Here is a 12,500-nt window from a genome sequence, read left to right as displayed (position 1 = left end):
GTTAATTTTATCTCTATCTGTAAGCTGAAGCTCCTGACGTAGTCATATGAACTGAGCTTTACTGAAACCGGGTATTTCAGATACACATGTAACTATTCTAAATTCTCTTTAGCAGTTTGAATCTAAGCTGTGACCATTGCTTGCAATGATTTCACCAACTTCTAAATCGGTTATCATGCTTTCGCGAATAGTGATCAATAGATCGAGTAAACTTCCATGTTTTGTTGGCTCTTTTACATGTTGAACTAATTGTCACCGAGGAAATCTATCAAACGACTACCTATATGGCCATATTAAAAGGTCATCCAATCAATGTCGGTAAAATTGAAATCACCCATTATCAATAAGTCCCGATTGCAGAAACTAGAGTTCTTAAAACAACAGTTTTTCATCAGGTGAATAAAATATTTTTGGCATATATATTACACCTACATTCATCTTTTGTCCATACCTAAAGAACATCTCTAACCCACTTCTTGGCAGAACTACAATCCATCCCGCCACTCTTGATACACAATTCAACTGTATTATCCTGGAACTACCTGGGCTTCCTGCAATGCACCAATGAACTCGATTGCGGGAATTGTCTAAACTCTTCATATTTACGAATCCCACGACGCTCATCGAGTCCCACGGCAAAGAGGGCAGGAGCAGGGGGGAGGGGGAGCAGTTGCCATAGAACTGCCGTTATTGCTTCCTTTCATACAGATGCAGCCTCTGCCATTGCAGTCTTAGATTTCAAATTTTCTTTCTCACTAAACTTTGATAGTACCGTTGTATGTTACTTTGAGGCATTTACTGAATTTGTTGTGTTCATTTATTTATTTCTATTTATTTATCTATTTATTTATTTTTATCCTTGGAACATAATCCCATTTCGTACTGGGCTGTACTCTTTTTATTCTGGCTGTCGGCAGGCTACTTCTTTCATCTCCATAGCAACCGCCCTCGATATCAGACAGGTTACAATCTATCTCGATCTGCCCCTTACGGATTGTTATTCATTTCAGCTCCCACCTTGTGTCGTATACGGTATAATTGGGTACGCCCCATATCACTCCCTGTACATCGTAGATCAGTGTGATAGAATGATCTACGACACATAGAATCTCAAAAAGTTTCTGGGGTCTGTGTGTTGGGGTGTATGTGTGTGCTATATATGTACAAATATATACCACCCTTCGAAATATATACACCGTATATAAAGAAGTAACTCGCATCTCCGGCCTTTCTGGATGGCTCACATTAATACAACAGTTCAATATTTCTTCCCCAAGAAAGTTGCCGTCCATTACGAGGTCGTGAGTCTCCATGTGAAGATGGAGGCAACAATTACCAGTGTACGTGGATATTTCATATTCACTTACAGATGATCTGCACTGGTAGGTGAGCTTACCTCAGCAGGTGCATGAGTAAATAGGAGAATTTAGACAATACAAGGAAAAAATATGTACGACCTAAAAAAAAACAAAAAAAAACAGTATCTAAAATCACGAAAGTGTAGAAGTATTTTCTATTTTCTCGTGTGATTTTGATTTTGTTGCATAAAGCCCCTTCCATCAGTTACAATCAATCTTTGAATATTTCTTTCTCCCAAAGAAGAGACTTGCTACCTCGAGCTTTCTGATGCTCTTTTGCACGTGCGACGCTATCAACCCATTCCTTGTAATTGAAGGTGCAATATACGGCCACTCATGACTCTGCGACTGCCTCCTTTGATAGTGTCTATTGTTGTTACCCGTAATTTCACGCTTGGCAAATCCTGCAACAGTTCCGCAATGAATGATGACTTCGCGGGCGTCTTTGTCAACATGCCTGTCTTTCCTCCACCAACCCCCAGATTAAATACATCCCAAGTGACCCTGTTAGGTTTAACCGCAGTGATTGTCGCCGTGTGGTAAGAAGTATCGAGGGAAAGGAATTTATAGTACTGGCTCGGCTATCCTTTAATTTGGTTTATGGTTAAGTTCTACTTAACCATGGGTTGATTTTATATGGAAGTTAAACGTTAAACTAACTCTATAAACTTTTAACTTGGCACTGTGGCTACCAATAAAACTTTGACTAACCATATATTTTTTCGACAGTGATACGACCGAGACCTAAGAGGATTAAAAGATTATCAACCTCGTATCCAGAGGATTTGAAGTCGGGACTTGAGGTTTATTGATTCTATTCTGATTAACTATACATGTTAAGCAAGAGCGTGCAACAAAAACATGTAGTAAATAAAATGTAATAATTTCAGTCAAAGAATTTATTTGAAATTTCTCATTGTGTTAAAGCAGATCTTTCTTTTTCCACAACTTCTTACAGAAAACATGACTTAACTAAACTACGAATACTCTCGACTGTAAAGCAAGGTGATAAAGATAAGCGCACGATGAAGACAGAATTGCTTGTGAACTATAGTACATAATATGCATGCATATGTGCATACATACTTGCACATATGCATACATACATATGTGTATACATGCAAGAATATGTGCATAACTGCATGCATATGTGCTAACATGCATATATATATATATATCCATGTATACATCCATATGTCCGAACTTGCATTTATATGCGCATTCATATATTCATATGTCCATAGATGCATGCATATGTGCATGCATACATGCATATGCGACTACAGGCGCGCATATATCCATATATATATATATATATATATATATATATATGTATATGCATATGCCCATACATACATGCATATGTTCGAACATGCATGCACATGTGCATGTCAGCGTGCGTATGGGCCTATGTGCATGTGTATGTACATACATGCATGAGTATGTGCATAATTGCGTGTATGTGTATACATGTATGCCTATGTGCATATATGCATGCATATATACATACATGCATTCACATGTACATACATACTTTCATATGTGGATACGTGCATTTACATGTGCATACATGCATGCATATGTGAATGCAAGCATATGTGCATACATACATGTATATGTGCATACAGGCATGTATATGTGCATGCATGCATGTTGTACATGGAAGAACTGCCTTTGATAATCCCTATTCAATGTTGCTGACCACCATATTTCCTAATCATAAACCTCTGACTCAGACAATGCAACACATCACAACAGCGCACATCACACCACCGCTCAGCAAGTACACAGTGTCGTTACACAGATCATTAACCAGTCTCTTATACCTACCAAGTTGCATATATGTAAATACAATACATACACCATTTTATGATACATAAACCAATATTACTAAACCCAATGCAATGCAACTACCATACAAACAATAATGTATAAATCACAATCTTAAGATCTACTGTAAACCCCACGCCGGACATGCTTAGATAGGCATATTCTCCTATATATGCGGCGACTGCGTCACCAGAGAGAACATACAAGGGGAGACACTCTCCCTTAGACTCACCAGGTGAAACACTGTCCCCTTGGGGGATTACATCCCGATCTTTAGTTACCAGAATACCTGCTTAAATAAATATAAAGTCTAACCAGACTAACTTCCCACGCCCACTATTGTGTCCCACGCGGTGGTCCTCACACCTCCGAAGATAAGCCGTTCGTTCACGACTAGCCACGCCCACCAGGTCTGCCGTCTGCCAGCTCACCTGCCCACCAGATCGACTGCCGTCGCTGCCTGCCAGTTCGCCTACCAGGTCTACCGTCTGCCAGCTCGCTTGCCCACCAGATCGACTGCCGTCGTTGCCTGTCAGGTTTGCCGACTGACAGATCGTCTGCCGACTACAGTTGTAGCCATCTTGAAGACAGTCTGATGAAATCGACAAGGCATTCCATTTCAACCACCCGATAGTAATTTGCTACAAATCCAAAGAAAATAACCTGTCCGTCATGACATCTGACTCAGCAGCACTCCCAGAATCACCCGCCCGGTTACATGACTACCCACGCTACCCTTCCGTAGCGTGTCTCAGTAGGAGAGACCGCCCTGTTACAGGACTATCCACACCTGCCTTCACCGTAACATGTCTGAATAGCCATACACCGGTTCCAGTTACATGATTAAAATCGTCAGCTCAGAGCAGTAATTTGCAGCAACGCAACTTCAGCAAATGCTTCATGTACCACTCCGTAAGTAATACTACTTAACCATTCCCCTACTTCTAGAATGAAGCCACAAGACATCAACAGGTCGCGAGGGACCCAAGCCCAGCGCGCTAACTATAGGGTCAGCAGTTACAAGCGACTGCATTCAGCACGTTTCCCAGCAAGCGTCACATCAGTCCCGTCTACACACCACCCCACCGCAACCGTCCCCTCCAAGCAACGATTGAACTTCTACCTACCCCAGCACCCTAATCCACATCGCCAGCCATCGTGTAATAAATTATCTACCTTGTCTACGTATTCTGATTGGTTGAGTATGACGAATAAGTCCGATTTATCCGCCCTACGAATCACAATGTCTTTGTTCTCTCGGAGTTCTTTAGCTGCTAGACATAACTCTGCGGTGAGAAGGGAATGTCAGAACTTTACACCTCAGTAGGAGTTGACCAATGTTAATTGCAACATACACACACAATTCAACTTACTTTGGCAGCTTCACTGGCCTACGAGGGTTCTGCATAAATTAATTTTTTGTGGGTGTTTTTCTATATAGCGTTGTGCATATATTAAATGTCGGAGAGCAAGGGCCAATTCAAACAAGTTCAAATTATGATCTAATAATTAGCAATCACTCACACCATTAGATAATAATACAAATATATTATATATATATATATATATATATATATATATATACATATATATATATATATATATATATATATACATATTATATATATGTATATATACATAAATATATATATATATATATGTATATATACATATATATATGTATATATATATATATATATGTATATACATATATATATACATATGTATATATATATATATATATATATATATATATATACATATATATATATATATATATATATGTGTATATACAGTATATTCACACACATAGCTAACCATCAATCTCACTCACACCAATGATTAATCATACAATTTTATATATATATATATATATATATATATATATATATATATATATATATATATATATATATATATATATATATATATGTATATATATATTCACACATAACTAACCAAGCAATCTAGCAACGAGTTTAGATTTCGATGTCACTCGACTGCTTAGGACAGCGAATCTCACCGGCGCGGCGGGGCGACAGCAACCGGCTCTTCACAATGTCCAGTGTTCACAATGTTCACAACTTTTACAGAATACACTATCACAACTCTGGCAGTCAGTACTGTTATGAGAGTCAATACTTCACAAGCTTCTTGTAGTCGTGTGTAATTAACATCGACGACACCTATCACTGGATAGTGGGAGGGGGGGGGATTCACTCGCCAAGTCGAATGATGAAGCGAAGTGACTGGTCCAACCTGCAGCTCCTCGCCGACCGTACTTCATCCACTAGTCCAAGCTCACCTAGACAATTCGATGCAGAACTAAGTTGCGATGGTGATGCGGAGATACGTCGGCTAGGCCAAATTTTAGCTCCAGCAGTCCCGACTTCCACCAGCTCCGTCTGTCGATCCTTGACACCCTTGTGATCCTTCTCCTTTCCTCCACTCTTCACGGTTCGGAGTTTCGAAGTTTCGGAGTCTTGGTATTTGAAGCTTCAGAGTTTCGAACTTTAATTACGCAAGTCGATAATAATCTTCCAAACTACCACGTTTTATCCTACTGTAATTGATTTGTTAGTTAATCAATTGTTTGTATATATATAATTCAGCTAAAAAAAATTGTGAGTCACAAGTGATAAATGACGGAAATCAGCCCAAAGCTATGTGCTTGGTACTTTTACTCGCAATTGTTCCTTCACATTTGGGTTCATGTCAATTTTACTTACTTTTTCCAGTTCACACAAGTTTCTGTATTGTAATTCTAGTTCCACGGTTTTCTCGGCTTTCTTGAATTTGGGCATATAATTGCATTTCAATCCTAAAATAAGGAATTCTTTCTGACTATCAGAGAGAGGGCAGTCTGAAAAGTTGACGAAGTCGTCCGTGCTCTTCGGAAGTAAAATCTTACTTCCGTGTAGGTGGCTAAGTTTCTTCTGCACGCGAGTTTTAGTGGCGTTGGTGTGGACAGAGAAGCTATGATATAAGGTTCTCTCAATTTTGTCGCGTAGGTTAAATGCAACGTTACAGTTACGGAAATCTTCCAAAGCTTTGTCTAATTCCGTGGTTAATATTTTGAGTTGTTGTGTCTTTTCTTGCTTATCGTAACCTCAGGACCTAATCTGTAGTCATGAAAAACAACTTAGCAGGAGTCAAGGAAAAATTAAAACATAGTAATGTAGTGTGCAAATACTCATGTAAATTTAACAAAGATGGTGCGCTTTTTAATGAAGAGTATATTGGCCACACAACCCAACCTTTATCACAGAGACTCACTTACTATAGGCAAAACGGGACAATGAAATCTCAAACCACAAAAGTACATAAAACTAGCATTTCGCGGGAGAACATAAATGAAAACAACAATACTGGCAAAGGACAACAACAAAAGAAAATCTAAATGTATGGAAGTAGTATTGATGAGATATATTAAGCCAGAAATAAATATACAACAAAATATGTGCGAAACTTTGGAGCTATATGGGGCGCCCCACGGCGTGCCAAGGAGAAACTAAGAGCACCTCTCCCATTTCATGTAGTGTCATATATAAGCTCAGTTTATAAATTCTGAAAATAAAATTAACAGAAGATGCCTAAAGTACAGGCGAAACGTTTTATGTTGTGTATTTGTTTTTATTTCCATATATACCATGGATTCATTTGGTAATGTAGTGTTCTCCCTTCCCCTTAAAGAAAGAATGATAGCGAGAAGGAATGAAAGTATTAAAAGAAAGATTACTAACGCCGATTATGTTGTATTTTTCATCAATATATGTATATATATATTATATATATATATATATATATATACATAGATATGTATATATATATATATATATATATATATATATGTGTGTGTGTGTGTGTGTGTGTGTGTGTGTGTGTGTGTGTGTGTGTGTGTGTGTGTGTGTGTGTGTGTGTGTGTGTGTGTGTGTGTGTGTGTGTGTGTGTGTGCGTACATATATATACATGTTCAATGTAAGAGAAGATTTGGAATCTGGGATTCATATTGGAAATCTGTAAACACCAGATTCAATTGAATCTGATGTTTACAGTTTTCCAATATATATATATATATATATATATATATATATATATATATATATATATATATATATATATATATATATATATATATGCATATATACATACATATATATATACACATACATACATATATATATGTATATATATATGTGTATATACACACACACACATATATATATATATATACATATATATATACATATATGTTGAGACATTCTGACAGGTTGATGTAAGCGGAATAGGAAACACAGGAGTCTTGGTCTTGAGTTTATTCCTGACTAGTTTCGCAGGTATGCTTTTTCAAAGGAATATTCCTTTGAAAAAGCATACCTGCGAAACTAGTCAGGAATAAACTCAAGACCAAGACTCCTGTGTTTCCTATTCCGCTTACATCATACATATATATATATATATGTGTGTGTGTGTGTGTGTGTGTGTGTGTGTGTGTGTGTGTGTGTGTGTGTGTGTGTGTGTGTGTGTGTGTGTGTGTGTGTGTGTGTGTGTGAGTGTGTGTGTGTGTGTGTGTGTGTGTGTGTGTGTGTGTGTGTGTGTGTGTGTGTGTGTGTGTGTGTGTGTGTGTGTGTGTGTGTGTGTGTGTGTGTGTGTGTGTGTAATAATAATAATAATAATAGGTTTATTGAGATAGCAGTGATACACTGACAATAATACAATAGAGTTCTTTTATGAGTAATACAGTAATTATAAGAGTGATATGCCTAGTCTAAGTTTTATAACGAGTTTATTGTGCGAACAATGGATGGAATAGCACTGTTCTTGTAACGGTCAGTCCTCGGTGCTCTGATGGGTTTGATCTTGTTAGAATGTCGTGTTGCGTGGCAGGTGGTTTTGGTGTCAGGTGGGAGGAAGTGACGGTGACGTGGGTGGAACATTAGGTCCTGTCCAAACTTACTCAGTGCCTCACTGTGCTTGTCGGACAATCTTGGTAGGTTGAGGATGGTGAGGGCGTGTTCGTATCCCTCATACTGACCACCCAAGATAATTCTGCACGCTCTTCTTTGTACTCTCTCTAATTTACTCCTCTGTGTGATGTTGAGTGATGATGACCAGGCCGGGGAGGCGTACATGAGGGTGGGGAGTACGAAGGTGGTGTAGACTCCCTTTAGATCTGGTGATGGGGTACCAAGGGACCTCAATCTGCGCAGCATGTGGAGTTTGTATGAGGCTGTCCTGACGATGTTGTTGATGTGTTGGTTCCAGTTAAGGTGGTCGTCTAATGTGATGCCAAGTAGCTTGGCGGACTGGACCATCTGAAGGGAGTTGGTTCCTAGTGACAGTTGAGGTGGTGCCACCGCCTGTTTGGATGTACATACGTGCATGACCACGGTCTTGCTGTGGTTAACTGTCACATTGCTGCTCTCAGTCCACGCTTTAAGGTTATCTAGGGTGTTTTGCAGCGAAGAATAGTCAGGCTGCCTGGTGTTGATGGGAATGCCAACTGTGTGTGCGCGTGTGTGTATGTGCATGTACATATATATATATATATATATATATATATATATATGTATATATATATATATACATACATATATTCTCACCACCTGTTACTCCGTCTACTGTTGCTTTCTATGATCCCCTTTCTTTTCTATATAATTTTGTATTTCGTTTCTCACTTTCTGCTTTCTTTTCACTACTGTCTCACGTATAATAGTTAATCAATACTCAAAATATTCTTCTGTAGGAAGCCCCTTTACTTCCGATCATCCTACTTAGTCAAGCTCCATTACTTATATTCTTCTGTAAGCTCCATGCCTCATATCATCCAAATTAGTCAAGTTCCACTTAGTATAAATATAGGAGAGTGTATATAAATGGTTGATATTTTTTCTTTATTTACATCACGAATTCTTCTACAACGTGATTGTCTTAGTTACACCAGAGGATTCCCCTTTGGAATCCTCAATTTCTTCACTAGTTCAGTTCGTAGTGACGTCATGAATTCTTTAGTCCAATGATCATTTTTTTTTTCTTTTTTTATCTAAGTACCTCTCTTAAGTTAGGCGTGCCTTTACTCCCGTAAACTAATTCAAATTTTTTCTCCATCCTTTCTCCACTCAGAAAGGCTGTTGTAAACCTTTAGAACAATACAGCTTACAGCAATCTCGAAATCAATGCACCTCTAACTTAGTTTACATATTGTTATATAAGCATAATACAGCAATTAAATCGGGTCCCCAGCGGTTGTTTGTAAACTTTTAGACGAGGAGCGAGGTTGTGCAATTCCTTCGCCTGTTTATCAAACACCCAACTCATAATTTTTTTTGTCATTAACCCATCTGCCACACCTGTCTACCTTTATCTACGAGTCTCTTACAATATATATATATATGTATATATATATATATATATATATATGCATACATATATATAAATATATATATATATATATACATATGTGTGTGTGTGTGTGTATATATATATATATATATTTATATATATATATATACATATTTATATGTATACATATATATATATATTTATTTATATATATTTATATATATATACATATGTATGTATATATATATATATATATGCATACATATATATATATACATATGTGTGTGTGTGTGTGTGTGTATATATATATTTATATATATATATACATATTTATATGTATACATATATATATATATATGTATATATATATTTATTTATATATATATATACATATTTGTATGTACACATATGTATATATATACATATATATACATATATATATATATATATATATATATATTTATATATATATATATATGGCTAATAATCATTCAAAATACCTCGACATAACATCCACGAAACAAATATAAACAACGTAAATTTATCACATAGCGAAACAAAAATAATGAGGAGATAAATGAATAAACAAATAAACAAACTTACGTCCCACTATTTAATCAATACAAATATATGATAACAAATAGACCAATCAATTTGATGAAACATTAGGATAGATGTTAGATATTTCTAACAGTCCACAAACACAATTCTTGGTATATATTTTCAACCCATTAGAAATAATCCCTAACTCCTATATGTATAGTATATGTAGACACAATACATTCACCATTTCATGGCACATGAATCAATTTTATTAACACGTTGTAATGCAACTAACACACAAAAATATTGTATAAATCCCAATCTTATTAAACACTGTACTATAAACCTCACGCCAGACATGCTTAGGTAGGCATATTCTCCTATATATGCGGCGACTGTGGCGCCAGGGAGAGAGCAGACTAGGGGAGACACTTTCCCTTAGACTCACTAAGGAGACACTGTCTCCTTGGGGGATTACATTCCAATCTGAAATTACCGGAAGTACCTGCTTAAACAAATATAATGTCTAACCAGACTTTAACTTCCCACGACCACAACTGTGTATCCAGCCAAAAGGCTACCTACATCATATGTGTATACTTGCATGCATGTGCATTCCTGTATTTATGTACACACCTGGATACATATGAGCATGCATGCGTGTACACACCTGCATACCTATGAGCATGGGTGCATACATTCACATGTGCGTGCGTGTATGCATTTATATGTACGTGCGTACATGCTTTCATGTGTGCATGCGTGCATCTACTCATATTTGCGTGCGTTCATGCAATCATATTTGCGTGCGTTCATGTATTAATTTGTGCGTGCATGCATTCATTTGTGCGTGCGTGCATACGTGATTACATATGTGCGTCCATACATGCATATGTGCGTGCATACATGCATATGTGCATGCAGTGCATAATTCATACATGCATACGTACATACATGCATACATGCATACATGCATACGTGCATACATGCCTACAAACATACATACATGCATACATGCATACATGCACGTCATGCAGACATGCACGTCATGCAGACATGTATACATGCATACATGCATACATGTATACGTACATACATTACTACATGCATACATACAAATATGTATGTATGCAAACATGCAAACAGGCATACACACATACATGCAAACATGCAGCCATGTAAACATGCAGTCATGCAAACATACAAGCATGCAATCATGCAGTCATGCAAACATGCATACATGCAAACAAGCATACATTTGTAAAATCCTTTCCTTTTATTCAGAGTCCAACCCCACACTTCTTCCCATTCCTTACGCGAAGAGCTTCCTCCAGCTTCCACGCCTGACTTCCACCTTCAGACTTCTTTGGCAGCGAGGGCGAGCGTCTCCTTCAGCGATTCGAATGGCCTGGACACGTCATCGTTACCATAGGAAATGACTCGCGCTCCTCCCACGCCTGTCCTTTCCATCATCTCTCGTATTGCTATTGGGTTTCCCCCAACCCTATTTTCTCTTTTCAGTCTTTATACGCACATACATGTGCACATGTGTGTGTGTGTGTGTGTGTGTGTGTGTGTGTGTGTGTGTGTGTGTGTGTGTGTGTGTGTGTGTGTGTGTGTGTGTGTGTGTGTGTGTGTGTGTGTGTGTGTCTATGTGTGTGTGTGCGTGTGCGTGCGTGTGCGTGCCTGACCCCACGTCTGCCGACATAATGTTATCCGAAAGCTTTTATACTAAATGATGTAACATTGAGGGAACGGTCTCCTTACCTTGGCTTCGTGTCCTGTTGATTCTGGCAGGGCCAGTATTGAGATCAAGGTTACAAATGGTGTCAGCGTCATCGGCGACCTATCAAAGCTGCTGCAGGTTTTCGCTGTTATCAGAAAAAAAAGAAATAGCGGATATCTGTGATTTGTGAGATTGCATCCGCTAAAGTAAACAATATTTAAAAATTTTCGATATGTAAACATTTTTATGTCAGCTGTGTATCCGTGGACAGAACTGAAAAAAGGAAGAAAAAATATGTGGATGCTGTAGGCTTATAGTATAACGAATGTATACTATTTTTTGTCATAATCAAGTCAATTCTTTTCTTTCTGAAAACTTGAACCTAGATGAGAGCCTTCTTTTCTCAAGTTTCTTTACATTTTGTGCCTCGTTATGGACCAATAGGTCTCCGTCGTGTGGAATGGAATGTTGGGTTAGACAACAGAAGTTGAATTCCTTGATGATGAAATCCTGAAGTGTCTTTGGCAAAACCGAAATCAATTTTGGGACCGAAGATGTGGCTTGAATTTGAGATGTGGGGGAGGAGGAGGGAGAGAAGTTGGATATGGAGGAGGAAGAAGATATGGTGGGAGGCAACGAAGAGGACGAGGTGGTGGTGGTGGTGATTCTGGTTGTTATGGTTGTGGTATCTGCGATTGTGA

The sequence above is a fragment of the Oratosquilla oratoria genome, chromosome 3 (genome assembly GCF_046742065.1).
Source record: "Oratosquilla oratoria isolate Oo_2021 chromosome 3, ASM4674206v1, whole genome shotgun sequence".
Taxonomy (NCBI): Eukaryota; Metazoa; Arthropoda; class Malacostraca; order Stomatopoda; family Squillidae; genus Oratosquilla; species Oratosquilla oratoria.
The sequence above is the reverse complement of the archived record's forward strand: the minus strand, read 5'-3'. Positions refer to the sequence as shown.